Source organism: Ictidomys tridecemlineatus, chromosome 14 (genome assembly GCF_052094955.1).
Source record: "Ictidomys tridecemlineatus isolate mIctTri1 chromosome 14, mIctTri1.hap1, whole genome shotgun sequence".
Lineage (NCBI taxonomy): Eukaryota > Metazoa > Chordata > Mammalia > Rodentia > Sciuridae > Ictidomys > Ictidomys tridecemlineatus.
In genome coordinates this window covers 67,499,305-67,514,773 of record NC_135490.1, presented here as the reverse complement: position 1 = coordinate 67,514,773, position 15,469 = coordinate 67,499,305, and the positions used below count along the sequence as shown (strand labels likewise).

The window sequence follows — 15,469 nt, the reverse complement described above, 5'->3', positions numbered from 1 at the left end:
GAGGAGGAGGAAGAGGAGCAGCAGGAGGAGCAGCCAAAGGAGAGGGAACACTAGGAGGAGGAGCAGGAAGGGGAGGAGGAGGAAGAGGAATAGGAACAGGAGGAAGTGGAAATGGAGAAGGGGGAGAGGGAAAAGGAGGAGGAGGAGGAGGAGGAGGAGGAGGAGGAGGAGGAGGAGGAAAAGGAGAAGGGGAATGAGGAGGAAGAGAGGGAGTAGGACGAGGAGAAGGAGGAGGGGGAGGAGGAGGAGGGGGAGGTGGAGCAGGAGAAAAAAGTGAAGGAAGAGGAGAAGGAAATGGAAGAGGAGGAGGAGGAGGACAAGGAGAAGGAGGGGGAGGGGGAGGAAGAGGAAAAGGAGAAGGAGGAGGAGGAGGAGGATCTATGCACATGGGGGTTGGGGATTCCATTCTGGAAGAGGTAGGATTGGAGGGGAAAGGGACTTGGGTAGGAGGTGTGGGAAGGTGAAACACATTAGGGGTAATTCCAACATGGGGACTGGGGCTGAAGGGAGAAGGAGGTTTCCTGGGAAGAGTCAGTGGAATATTAGATGAGGGGGAAGGTGGAGGGATGGGTAGGTTCAGGGGCCCAGCAGGCTGGAATTCCATTGGGATGGGGGAGGGGTCAGTGGGTGGGGGGAGGGGGCCTGCATTCCAGGTAGGGCCTGCAGGTGGGGAGGATGAATGGACAGTGGTGGTGCAGTCCTCCAGAGCCTCTCTTCCGCCCTGGGCGACCTGTGTCTCAGGCTTCACGTGCTTACTTCTGGCACTCTGAACCCTCCTCAGGGTGCCTTTTGAACATAAAAGTGGCCGCTTTGCAGGTGGGGGCAGCCCATCCTGATGCCAGGCAATCAGTGATGGCAGGGCCACTGGCATGAGCAGCTTTCTTTTATGCGGCCTCCTGGAAGCAGCAGTTAGTGAGGGCCAACCCTGGGATAGAACACAGGTGGGCTTCAGGCCCTGCTCTCCCTGGATGGATGGGGAGGCAGACAGGCAGATCCACTTCTTGGGCGACACGGGGGGCCTCTCGAGAACACTATTTCCCTCTGGGGGCCTAGAACTGGCCTCCAGGACACTGAGGTCTCCCCGAGTGACCTCCTCCGTCTTCTTCTCCTCCTCACCCTTCTCCTCCTCCTTCAGCTTCTCCTCCTCCTCCTCCTCGTCCTTCTCCTCCTCCTTCAGCTTCTCTTCCTCCTCCTCCTCCTCCTCCTTCTCCTCCTCCTCCTCCTCCTTCTCCTCTTCCTCCTTGTCCTTCTCCTCCTCCAGCTTCTCTTCTTTCTCCTCCTTCAGCTTCTCCTCCTCCTCCTCCTCCTCCTCCTCCTCCTCCTCCTCCTTCTCCTCCTCCTCCTCCTCCTCCTGCTCCTCCTCCTCCTCCTGCTCCTCCTCCTGATGGATCTTGGTGTTTTCTGGATGTTCCTGGGCCCTGAGCTCAGCTTCCTTAGCCGCACCAGGAGGGCAGCGAGCAGCTGTCATGGGCCCCTCAGCTTGGTGGAGGAGCTGAGGAACTGGAGGCAGGAGGAGTGGCCAGCGCCCAGGAGGGGGGACCCTTACTGCTGTCCAGGGGCCGAACATCCGGGAGTTGTTCCGCGATAGCACCGGCTTTTTGGGGAACGGCCCCCAGGACGCGGGCAGCAGGATCCCCCGACAGAGGAGCGGGCCTCTGTCCCTGCCAGCAGCAGGAGGCCCCCGAGGTGGAGGTCGGGGATCCTGGAGGAAGCGCCTGCTGGCAGGGCTGGGGGGAGCGGCAGGTGCAGCCGGGTGGGCCCTGTGAGGAGAGGGAGCCCCCCGGGCGAGGCGCAGGGGAGTTTGGTGGGCCACCAGGGCCCTGCGGCGCAGCCTGCGACCGCACTTGGTGAGAAGACTGCCCATGGAGGGCACGGGGGCTCGTCACCAGGCACAAGTCCACACTAGTCCAACGCTGGTCAGCACAGAGCAGCTTGGCTGAGAAGCCAGCTCCTCCTTGGACCAAAGGCTGAACTGGAGTTTAGCCTTTGTGACGTGTGGATGGAACCTGTGACGCAGAAAGGACTTGGGCCAAGGCGGTTGGTCACAGGAAGGCTCCAGGGTGAAGAGACCCCCACCCCCACTTGGTCTGAGCTCAGGCTCCTCCTGACTCTGCGCTGCTTCTTCTCCCACACCCACCGCACAGTTATTCTCACCCTGCAGAGGGTCATTCTCAGGCTGCTTTCCTCTGGGTTACTTAGGCAGTCATTCCACCTGGCTCCAAAAATCTCTCCACGGTTCTATTGGACATGACTGTACCCATCCAGAGTCGATTAGTTTTATATGACAGTAGATGGTATTTGGATACATCATACATAAATGGAGTATAACTTCTCATTCTTCCAGCTGTACGTGTTGTAGAATTACACTGGTCATGTAATCATATATGCACATAAGCTCATAATGTCTGATTCACTCTACTATCCCTCCTACTCCCATGCCACCTCCCCTCCCTTTGTCTAATCCAAAGCCCTTCTATTCTTCCTTAGGCACCCTCCCCCGTTTTTGTGAATTAGCATCCACAAATCAGAGAAAACATTCAGCCTCTGGTTCTTTGGGATTAGCTTATTTTGCCAATGTCATAACTTTGTTCTTTTTTATGACTGAGTAATAGTCCATTGTGTATATATACCACATTTTCTTTTCCATTTAATCTGCTAAAGGGCACCTAGGTTTCTTCCCTAGTTTAGCTATTGTGAGTTGAGCTGCTATAAACATTAATGTGGCTGTGTCACATTAAGTCATTCAGGCATAACTCGAGGAGTGGGATAGGTGTGTTTCATTTTGCAATTGATGGTTTTGTGTTTGCTGTTCTCTCCTGGTCACTCCATATCCAAACATAAAGCAAGTCCAACATCCTTGTGTTTTCTAATTAAGAAACACTGGAAAAGGCACAATTCTGACTTTGACACTCACATTGGCTGCTTCCACTGTGGACCAGTGTAGGGACATGCTCTTCTAGGTGCCCCATGGTGCATGGTAGTCTGCTGTCCCTGCTGCCTATTGCATCACTGTGACCACACCCAGCTGTGACCTCTGCTGGACCCTGCACTGCAAAGACCCATATTGCTTCCACCTTGGGATCAGGAAATGGAGAAGGCAGGCTAAGGATCAGAGGGCACACACCCCATTCCCTCTGGAAAGGTGGAAAACAAAGGGACAGGTGTCTGTTTGTCACTGCCACAACACGCTCCCCATCTTCTCCTGTCGGGTACAGTGGTCCACATGCTGGACTTACAGCGGCCAACACCCTGTCACACAACCAGGTAGCCAGCTGCTATCATCCTGTGGAACCTTGACAGGGCTTAGATGTGGCAGCTGCCACCACCCTGCATCCTTGCTGGGACACTTGTCCACACCTTTGGGACTATTGGAAGTAAGATTATCTGTGGAAACCATGTCCCACCCCACCACCCAATGCTGCTTCTGTCACCCCCTCCTTCGGTCCCTGCAGGTGTCTTGGTTGCCCAGAAGACTCTGCTTGACCACTGCAACAGTGCAAAATGGGGTCCAGCAGGCAGGCAACTGACTATGTGCACAGACCCACCCTCCTGTCATGGACCACACAATTCCTCCTGCGCTCATTGGGCCATTCTGACACCACTGTTCCATGTACTGCCCACCCTGTGATCCAGAATAGGCCCCGGTAAAGCCTCTGGCAGATGGATTTTAAATGTTTTATGTTCTTTTTAGTTATACATGCCAGTGGAATGCATTTTGACACATTATAGGTACATGGAGTATAACTCCCCATATTTTGACTGTACATGATGAGGATTTACACTGGCCATGAATCCATACGTGAACATAGGAAAGTTACATCTGGTTCATTCTACTATCTTTCCTTTTCTCATCCCTTTTCCCTTCCCTTCATTCCCGTTTGTCTTATGCAATGAACGTCTATTCTTCCCTCCCCACCCCTTTGTTGTGCATTGGCAACCACATATCAGAGAACATTCAATCTTTGTTTTTTGGGATTGGTTTATTTCATTTAGCATGATAGTCTCCATCTCCAGTTCCATCTGCTTACCAGCAAATGTCATAATTTCATCCTTTATGGCTGAGTAATATTGCTGTGTGTGTGTATGTTTGTGTGTATGTATGTGTATGTGTGTGTATTTTTTTTCCATTCATCTGTTGAATGTCACCTAGGTTGGTTCCAGAGCTTAGCTATTGTGAATTAAGGTGCAAAAAATATTGATGTGGGTGCATCCTTATGGTATGCCAATTTTAAGTACTTTGGGTATATGCCAAAGAGTGGGATAACTAGTTCAAATGCTTGTTTCATTGCAAGATTTCTGAGGGATTTCTATACTACTTTCCAGAGCTTGGGAGGTTGAAGCAGGAGAATTGCAAGTTCAAATCCAGTCTCAGCAATTTAGCAAGGCCTTAAACAAGTTTACAAGACTCTGTCTCAAACTTTGAAAACAAACAAACAAACAAACAAACAAAAAGCGCTGGGATATGGCTCAGTGTTAACCCCCCATGAGTTCAATTCCTGGTACTAAAACAAATAAAAGTAATGTTTCATAAATCACTTCTGAAAAAAATCTCGTTAATTTTCTTAACTGGTGTTTTAAGATTATGTCCACATACAAAAACATGTCAACCATTTGACACCCAGAACAATATTCTGCCTTCAAAATGCAGGAAATCTTGTTATTTGAAACCCTAATGAGCTTTAGGAGACATTATTCTAAGTGAAAAAAGCAAATGTAGAAGGTCGTGCTCTATGACCTCAATGAAGTGTGGAATCAAAACCAGTTGCTCTGTAAAAGCAGAGAGCAGGATGGTGGTTCCCAGGAGCTCGGGGTTTACCCAAAGATTACAAAACTTCAGTGATGCAGCATGAGCCAATTCTGGACATCTGTCCTACAACTGGGTCCCCACAGTGAATAACACTCTGTTGTATGCTTAAATTTGCTGCTCTGTGAGCTGGGGTTATGGCTCAGTTGCAGAGCACTTGCTTGGCACATGTGAGGTCCTGGGCTCAATCCTTAGCACCACACAAAAATAAATAAAAGAAAGGTATTGTGTCCAACTACAACTAAAAAAATTTTTTAATTGTTCTGCTTGAAAGTGTTCTCACTACACACACACACAAACACAAACACACACAGACACACACACACACGTGAGTGGGTGGATATGTTAATTAGCTTGATTACAGTAATCATCAATTTCACATGGTACTTTTATTTTATTTTATTTTTAAGCAGTTGTTATTATACTAGTGTATTAAGACAAGTACAAAATAACCTTGTAATCAGGGTACTGTATCAGTCAATAACAAAGGAAAGACCACTACAGTATGAAGAGATATGCAAATGACTCAAGTATACAGCTTTCATAGTTAACAGACAATTTTAAATGGGAAGTTGGTTTCTTTGACAAATGGTAAATTTTCTTGAAATAGGAAAAATAATATACAGTGCTCTAAGCATGAATAATAATTCCTGCCATAAATACAAGTGCCTTGCAGAAACTCCATGCAAATTTCAATTCCATTCTCTTTGTGAGTGTGACACTGTAGCTGACTTACCAGCTCAAACACTAGGTCAAGGGAAGCCTCCTCACTTTTGTCCTGGAAGAGCTCAGTACTCAATTGATCACTGATGTCCAAATGTCCAAATCTGTTGTCTTGAAAAATCCCTGGAATATAATCAATCCATTACAATGTATATGCAGTCGGGGCTAGTAGGAATATCACTTGAAACTGAATGTGAATATTTTTTCTGATAAGTAGATACTGATCCATAATGGGGGAGGGGGCAAGGGAGGAATGGATGAACTTTGGATAGGGCAAAGGGGAGGGATGGAAAGGGAGGGCCATGGGGGTAGGAAAGATGGTGGAATGAGATGGACATCATTACCCTAGATACATATAGGAAGACACGAATGATGTGACTCTACTTTGTGTACAACCAGAGAAATAAAAAGTTGTGCTCCATTTGTGTACTATGAATCAAAATGAATTCTGCTCTCATGTATGACTAATTAGAATTGTTCTAATTAGAATTAGAACAAATAAATAAATTTTTTAAAAAGTTCAGTCTGGAAGTGCCCTGCGGTCGAATGGACCACTGTCTCACCCGTGGTTTCTGGTGGAAAGCTGTGATTTGGATTGGAACCGTTTTTTTCTGGAACATCAGTGGAAAGATGGGCTTCTGGTAGTTGGTCCCCCACAGGAATCAGGACAGATACATCATTTTCTTCTGTTGGACATGATGGATTAATTTCCAGAGGTTTCATTTCCATAGGTTCATGGAAACTAAACTGCTCTCATCACCACTCTCGTCTCTAGATCTAAAATCCCCATGAACTGATCCAGATTCTAGCAAAGTGTTTAACATTGGTCTCAAGACCTCTTTGAGTTCCCAGTCTCTTCTGATCCTGCTTTTTCTTAGGACAGTCTTCAATGGAGTGATCTTCTCAGAGTCTCATTTGGCATGAAAGGTCATCAGAGCAAGAGGCAGGCTGCACTGCACTGTCTGGCTCAGGTTCGGTGGTTTCCATTCCCATAATGTGGATCAGCTCCAATTCCTCCTCAGGGTCTAAAAACCCTACCAGAAAAGGAAGAAAGATGATCATTTACAAAATGACAATTGAATCCCATTCACTCATTAAAATATTTTGTGTTGGTTTGTGACTAAGTCACTGAAATCACTCCTCCTGTGCTGTATTTATTCTCTACCAGTCCATTTTAACTTTTAAGAAATGAAGGCTCCAAAACAGCACAAGCTATTCAAAATCAAAGCACAGGTAAAGGCAGGTGAGAAAGAATGACTTTGAACAGGACTTGGCAATTATTTGTGGACTTAACACTTTGTAATTCTGCTGGGTTATGAATTTTTATCATAAGGCCAAGGTGGGGTAGGATAGGAGACAGACATAACTGTGTCTAGATGAAGATAGCAAAGAAACACATCTCAGTTTGTGGTTCTCTTTACAGTTGTTTATGTATCATCGGCTTCATGAGTTGAGAAAAACTTGGAATCTTTGTGAGGGGGAAAAGTTCATCAAATGAAAGATAAACTTCAAAATTAAGTTGTGAATTTGGGGTATGAGTATATACAAAGAAAACAAGAGACTCTCAATTCAAGTGTTACATGGGATAAAGTCAGAAGCCTGTTAAACATTTCTGTATTCATAAAGTTCCAATATACTCCAAGAATGTGAAAGGCCTAGTATGGCAATTGCCAGAAAAACATTACCACTACCGAGAAAGAATACCAGGTTTTCAGCTTCAGCAGTAACCACACTGCATACTGTGTTAAAAACCAAACAGGACCCCCATTATAGGTAAAGGCCTCATTTTTGTCTCCAGAAAAGTTACATATGTGCACTTTAAAAAGCCAGTAAAGGCATATTATAGAAAGGCAGCATGAAATACACACAAAATTTCAGATACTAAATGAACTCCCCAAAGAAATTAAAATGTTCTTGCAAGAATCAGAATCCTTGAACAAAAGTGAAATTTGAGAGTATTGGCTGAGATCATGCCAAGCAAGAAAGATAATGAGCAATTGATTCTCTTCTCTTTTCCACCAAACTGAAAGGACATGTGATGCAAAAGCCTATGCCTTAATCAAATATGCATGGAGGGTGTCCAGTACAGTGCCCAGCACAATGCACACAGTGGGTGTTCCATACATATTTCTTAGCTGATTTCATGAAGAAAAAGGCATGCATTAAAGGCTAAGTTTTTGGTTGCTTGTAGGTCAAAAACAAAAACTGAGTTTTGAGAAAAACATTACAGTCCTAATTGGAGAGATTCATAATTGATCTATAGAAAGTGAATAATCAAACTTAGAAACACAAATCACAGAGCATGGCTCATGACAAAGTGTTTGCCCAGGTACAAAAGGAAGCAGTGGAAAAAGGAGCTTTCAGAGTGAGCGGTCATCCTCAGGGAAAGCTAGGAGGCAGCCAAGCAAGGCCTGTGGTTCATCCTCTGGTGCTCCTGCCTGGAGGCACAACTGGCACAGCCCGCGGTGTTCCCTCTGCACCACCTGAAGCCCACGCATGCTCACTGACCACTCACCTGGCCCCCACCCCGCGCCGGCGGACAGGTGGGTGCGGGTTCCCTCAGGCGCTCAACCGCCGCCCCTCCCCAGCTCCAGGGCGCCCCAGGCGGCAACCAGTCCCCATCAGCGGGCACCACAGGGACAGAGGTAAGAGAGACTCGGGTTGCTGCGCGCCATCCCCGCCCGCCGCGGGTCCCAGAGGCTCCTCCCGGAGGACACCTGCCCGCCGGCCGCCCTGGCGCGCGGGGCAGGCAGCGTCCTAGCGGGAAAGAGGCGCCCGAAGTTCTGGTTCAGCTGCCGCGGGCCGCGGGTCTCAGGCCGCGGAAATGGCCGCCTCGGCCGGTCCGGCTTTGCACACCTGCCGGCGACGGGCGGAGCGTGAGGCCGGGCCAGTGGATGCCGTGCCCGGGCAGCGCAGGTAGCGACCAGAGCGGGACCTGAGCGGCACCGCCATCCCGCAGCCTCCAGCCGTCCAGGCTTCCGTTAGCGGAAGCGGGCGCTGGGAGGGAGCGCGGCGGACAGTGCGCCCCCTGCTGGCTGGTCGGCCACTCGGCCGCCAAGCCGCCAAGGAAAGCGCAGGACTCTGCAGCTATTTCAAATCAAAGGCTGAATGTTCTCTCTGATAAGTGGATGCTGATCCATAATTGGAGAAGGGGGGATGGAGGAACTTTGATGGGGCAAAGGGAGGGAGGAGTGGGAAGGGGGAAATGGAGGCTGGAAAGATGGTGGGATGAGATGGACATCATTACCCTAGGTCCATGTATGAATGCACAAATGGTGCATCGTGTACAACCAGAAAAATGAAAAGTTGTGCTGCAATTGTGTACGATAAATCACAATGCATTCTGCTGTCATATACACCTAATTAAAATTAATTACTTAATTTAAAAATAAATCAGCAAACTACAAAAAAAAAAAGAATTTTAAAGCCCTCTAGAAGCACATGGAGATACAAGGAAGCCAAATGATCATAAAATATTGAGAAAGAACAGTGGGGACTTGACAGGACTCCACAATGGGCAGGAGGAGTGGCGAGATGGAGATGCTGCCTTTGAATTGTACAGTGCGTTTATTATGTTTTAACCCATTGGACAATTGTCCCATGGGACAATCCACGTATTTCATTGAAGCAGCCCCAGAACACTCTCCCAGGGAATCCATCACCACTCCATAGCTGCTCCTCCTGCTGCCAGGATGAGGCTCCGTGTCTCCTTTATCCAGACGCAGAGGCTGCAGGTGCTGCTGGCGCCAGGGTGTGTGACTGGGGTGGGGGGCTGCCCACTATGTCCCTGATGGAGATGCCACTAGAGAGGTTCAATCTCTTACTCTGCAGGGACTGACAACCACTCTGCCTGTCCAACCCCAACTCATCAGGGCCCTGGTCAGTGAATCACTAGGTGTGGAAGGACTGGGAAAACCTGGCCTTCAGAGTCTCCCAGGCTCCTCATGCAGGCAGGACCACCCACTGCACCCAGATTTGCAGCCCTGTGGGCAAGCAGTCCTGGCCTCAAGCAGGGACAGTATGGCTTCAAGGACGAGTGGGACACATCCCAGTCCTGGAATCCCTCAGCTGCTGTGAAGCCTCCTAGGACTTGGGACACATTTCTCAATCTGAGGATTGAAGGACGTGGTGTGTCAAGATATATATCACTTTTTGCACATGTGCCACATTCAACCAAGTCCAATACCTATTCATTTCAATGCAGTACTCATGTGGAAGATCAGGATTGTGGTTACTTATCTTCCTTTTTTCCCCTTTTGTGACTGAGAATCAAATAATATAAATAGAGTCAGTTTTTTTCTTTGTTTTACTTTTTCTAATTTTTTTCTAATTAGTTACGCATGAGAATGGAATGCATTTTGACACATGACTCATACATGGAGTATAGCCTCTCATTCTTTGGTTTGTATGTGATGTAGAATCATCGTGGTCATGAAATCATAAGCCATAATTTCATTCTTCTTTAAAGCTGAGTAATATTTCATTGTGTGCACATGCCTCATGTTCTTATCCATTCATCTGTTGAAGGGAACCTAGGTTTGTTAAATAGTTTATCTATTGTGAATTGATAAATATTGATAAACTTTGATGTGATTACATTACTGTAGTCTGCTGATATTAAGTGCTTTGAGTATAAACCTAAGAGTGGGATAGCTGGGTCAAATGGTGGTTTCATTCCCAGTTTTCTGAGGAATCTCAATACCACTTTCTATAATGTTTGCACCAATCTGCAAGGCCACGGGCAATGTATGATTGTACCTTTTCTCCCACAGCCTCATCAACATTTAATACTGCTTGTATTCTTGATAATTGTCATTCTGAATGGAGTGAGATAAAATATTAGAGTAGTTTTGACTTGCATTTTTATAACCACTAGAGGTGTTAAACATTTTTTCATATATTTGTTGGTTGATTGTATATCTTCTTAGTTAAGTGTCTGTTCTGTTCCTTAGCCCATTTATTAATTGAGTTATTTATTTTTTTTTTTTTGGTGTTGAGTTTTTCGAGTTCTTTATATATTCTGGAAATTCTCTATCTGAGGTGCATGTGGTAAAGATTTCATCCCATTCTGTAGGCTCTATCTTCACATTATGGATTGTTTTCTTTACTGAGGAGACAGTTTAGTTTGAATATATCCCATTTATTGATTCTGGATTTTACTTCTTGTGCATTAGGAGTCTTGTTAAGGAAGTCAGTTCCTCGGCCAACATGGGACTACTTTTTCTTCTACTAGACCCAGGGTCTCTGTTCTAGTGCCTAAGTCTTCGATGTACTTTGAGTTGAATTTCAACCAGGGTGAGAGATAGGGGTTTCATTTTATTTTTCTACATATGGATTTCCAGTTTTCTCAGCATCATTTGTTGAAGAAACTATCTTTTCTCCAATGAATGTCACGTGTATGAAAGAAGATTCCTTCCTACACAGGATCTAGCCAATGCAAATGCAGACAAATTGGCAGAAGAATTTAAGAGGTTTGGAGTTACACCAAGGGTAAGAGTATGTGAAGCCACTCTAGACACTCCTCTTGTGGAGAAAGAAGGCAACCATGTGCTCAATTGGCCTTTTACTGATGTTGCACCACCCTCCAACAGGTTTTTTTGGCTCTTAAGTCTTTGGAAAATTACCTTTCATGCAGCACCTGGTTGTTTCATTGCTGTCTGTGGCCCTGAAGGCCTTGGGAGGCTCCAGTGTGGGTTGCTCTAGCATTAGTTGAAGGGGCACTGTGGCATGAAGATGCACCACAGTCCCTAAGACAAAAACAGTGTGGGGCTTTGAACAGCAAACAACTCTTGTATTTAGAGAAGCATCATCCAAAAATGCAGCTGTGCTTCAAAGGTTCCAGGGGGCACAGGAACAACTCCTGCGTTCCGTAAGTCGTGGTGCCTGATGCTGCTGCCTTGGAAATGGGACGTGTGATGGGACCTAATTGGGTGTAGATATTAGCTAGTGTGTTGGTGTGCTGGATGGGTCTGATGGAACTTCCATGGGAATACTGGAAAGGAGTTTCACCAGGCCACAAGGTAGACAGAATTACATCATCAATGATCTGGTGATGATCAACCTACGTAGACACTGAGCAAAAACTACTTTCTGTTTGGTAATTAAAATGTGTTATGCTTTGGGTGTGAGTTGTCCCCCAAAGCTCACGGGTGACAATGCAGAAATGCTCACAGTGAAGTGATTAGATTGTGAGTGCTCTGGCCTAACAGTTGACCTAACAAATCCTGAGATTTTAAATACTTTTATTTATTAATTTTATTTATTAATTTTTTAAATTGTTGATAGATATTTATTTTTATTATATGTGGTGTTGAGATTCGAACCCAGTGCCTCACACATGCCAGGCAAGTGCACTACCACTGAGCCATAACCCCAGACCTCCAAATCTTGATGATTTTGAGTGGATGATTTGAGAGGACTAGGTATTTGGTGGTAACTGCCAGCAGGTGATGTGAGTCAGCAGGAAGGAGGTCGTGGGCGCCCGCCCTTGTGGGTTACATTTTCTCCCTGGGAGCTTGCTCTGTCTCTCTGCATTCCTGCTGCCATGGGACAGGGTAGTTTTCCTCTGTCATGGGCTTTCACCATGATATTCTGCCTCTGCTCTGGCCCAAAGCAATGGTGCCAACTGATCATGGACTGAAACCTCTGATATTGTGAAAATATCTTTTCTCCTTCTACAATGGATGTTCTTGTTAGGGATTTGGGTCACAGTAACAAATAAATAAATAAATAAATAAATAAATAAAAAAAAGGGACCACAATAAAAAAATTTATATCATTTTCTACAGAAAAAAACAATATCCTTTTATTTTAAAAATTCTATCAAAATAGGTTTCCATATGACACTGCATTTTTAAAAAAATTAATGTTAACCAGCCTGTGGGTTAGCAGACTATACAGACTTCATCAGAGCATTCATAGATGCTTACAATATTTACAAGTGTTGTTCACTAGGTGGTAAAGTTCTGTTGCTATTTTTCCAGTACATAATCCACAGTAAAAGAAAGGGCATATGTTGGAATTCTTGTTTAAAAATTCTTAACAAATGGACAAAAGCAAAATTTTCTGAAAAAAGATTTTTCTTGAAATAGTTCTCTTAAGCAATCAGGAATATAGAAATGCAAAATAAATGTAAAGAAGAATAAGAAGGTTTAAGTTCATATTATTCTTTTAAATTATTTAAAGTAACATTGAGGTAAATTTTTACGTTCATTATAAAAATGTTGTCCCACCTTCTGCAAATGATTTAACTCTGATTGCTGCAATGGAAATTTCACTTATTTTTAAAAAAATATATGCATGGAAGAATAATATCTTGCTTGCTACCTATGCACAAATTCCAGCTGACCTCAGACTAGTCAGGTAAGATGACCTTTGAGAAACATCAGTCGCAGAGTCTGTTGGAGTCACTACTCAGTCTTGCAAACTGAACAATATTTTGACAAGAGAGCCAGGAACTCACTGAGTCTTCAAGACTGTGCCAAACAGCCTCCAATGATCTTCTCCACGAATGCTTGTGAAATATGCATGTGGAAGAGGTGTGCAGAAATTCTGGAATAACCAATATTGATTGATCAAAATAATTGATCAGAAGAAACACATGATTTGGGGCAATTCACATAGAACTTTGTTGGAAAGAATCTCTGCATTTTCCTTAGCAGGCAATTGGCCCTGTTCCTAGTCCCAGTTTCTGCAAGCAGTTTAGGAGCCAACCTGTGGCAGACTGGCTGGAAGTGTCCCTGGCCCAATGGAGCAGGCCATGTTTTCACACGCTGGCCCTTTCCTAGAGGAGCTTCATCATCTTTTTCTCTTTAGCAAGCCTCCTGGGGAAATCACACATGGGTGGGATGCACTGTCTACACGGTCCCCACAGTCTGGGCTGCTGGACAAATTCAGACACAAGAGGTGCAAGGCCTTCTTGGGTAGATCCTTCCCCACCTCGTTGTCACAAGGGCTGAGGCCAGGGCCAGAGCACAATAGGAATCCTGTCCCACTGAGGACGTGACTTCAGCTGGCAAGGCCAGACTGAAGCCTATGTGGAGCCCATTTGACCTGAATAATGGAGCTTGCTATATTCAGGGTTGGTGCCCTCTCCTGCAGCAGACCTCACAGGGGCTCCTGTCCCTGAGGCTATTGGAACTGTTGGAGGGGAAGTAGTTCTGCTGTAATCCTCTGAGTTAGAAGATAGAGAAGTTGGAGTCACAGAACCAAATTATTGCTGTTAGGAGAACAAGTCTTTGACTTCATTGTTTTTAGGTTTTGGTTTTCTAGTTTGAATTCCCTGTTTTTTTGTAGGAAGAGGTTGAGGCACTGCATGGAGTTTCTGATAGAGTCCACAGGCATTGCACGCAGGTTTGCCGTCAGAGTTTCTGCACCATAAGGTCATGATGGTGGTGTGCCAGTTGTCATGGGATAGTCCTAGCCACCAAGATGAAGGCACGTGCTTCTGCTGCTTGATGAGGGGCAGACTGAGGTCATTCATATTAGTGTAGAGGCTGCAGGCTTTGCACAGGTAGGGGCCAGTTCCCTCCTACCACCAAGCAGTGTCTAGATGGAGCCACAGTTTATGCATTTGGTGCGCTCTCTGGCAGGTCCTCCAGTAGGTTTGCAGTGGGGCCCAGAGCCACTGCAAGCAAGCCTCAGGCTTGGCTGTTCAGACTGTGCAGCAGTTGAGTCTCCAAGGGTCCAGCTGTCGAGGCAGACATCAGTGGCAAACCTATGTAGGAACTCAAACTGAGTCCTTTTGAAAACTGCAAGACAATTTAGTAGTTTGACTGACTGACAGCCTCGTTTCTTGAATAGCCTTGGCTCAGGCAAGTACAGCAGCTGAACTTGGCCAGTGCAGAGTCGTAATATTGTTGTAAGCAAGGAAAGGATTTTGTGCCTCACTTCAGTTCGTAAAAACTGCCACATGGCACTGCACACATTAGTTTCATGGACATTTTGTGATTGTGAGGGCTTTCAGAGAATCCACTCATTCCAGTTGTTGATTTTTGTATTTCTGCTTGCTCAGATAAATTCTATGGAATTGAACTTCTCTAGAGTTATTTTTTCCTTTGAATATCAAGTAAGAGCTTATTCATCTTAAGGATGAGGGTGTTATTAATGTTTATATTCTATTTTCATCATTAAAACATACAACTAGAGGTTCAGGGACTGCTGACCAGGGTTGGCTGTGCTTAAACTCTGAATTCATCTGTGGGCTGGGTACCCACGCTCTGGGTAGGTTCCTGGTTTGGGAAAATTTCCCCACTCAGTCCCATGCCCCTCTAGTAGTTAGGATCCAGCTCTCCAATAATGTCCCTGATGACCTTTGCAGCAGGGCAGGGACATACCCTCTTGCCAAGGAAGTGTGCAGACTTTGCAATCTCCTGGAGGGTTGGACAGCTGCGGTGGCATCTCTTAGTGTGAGAAGTCAGAGTACAAGAGCCTGGCCACAGTGATCTTTTCTGCCCAGTGGTGGACCTGGTCACCCAGGTAAGGAGCTGGCCTCCTCCTCTGCAGACCTTAGAGTCACTCTCATGGCTTCGGTGCCCAAGGATCCTGGAGGGAAGAAGCTAGAACTTGCCTCCCAAGGAAGCTGTGGACCCCTCCAGGCCTACAGGCCTGAACACTACCACTCAGCCAGGCAGTGGCCTTTGTGGCTCCCAAAGCCTAGGGGCCCTCTCACCTCCACTGGCACAGATGAGCACTTGCTGCTGAGAACTGCAGGTAGGAAAGGATCTAACCAGCACTGGAGATGAGCCTGTGCATGGAAGGAAGAGGCATCAGGATTGGAAACTGGTGCTTGGTGGGGAAGGGACACCCACTGGGTAGCACCTGAATTCTGTTCCTGTCCCCAACCCCATACCTCTCCATGCCCCATGCACCTGGCATAATGGCCACAGCAAGCAGCTTTGAGTACATCTCCTGGAAAAAATGCAGGGCTCTCAAAGGGCATGG

General features: G+C 46.1%; 1 long non-coding RNA gene across 1 annotated transcript; it reads right to left on the bottom strand.

The window, feature by feature from the left end:
• Positions 1 to 5,178: 5,178 nt before the first annotated feature.
• LOC144370480 (uncharacterized) lies at positions 5,179 to 8,698 on the bottom strand. Its single transcript, XR_013430458.1, has 2 exons — positions 6,091 to 8,698; positions 5,179 to 5,650 (listed from the first exon to the last, which is right to left on the bottom strand). It is a non-coding gene; the product is annotated as an uncharacterized LOC144370480 (long non-coding RNA).
• Between the last annotated feature and the right edge of the window lie 6,771 nt (positions 8,699 to 15,469).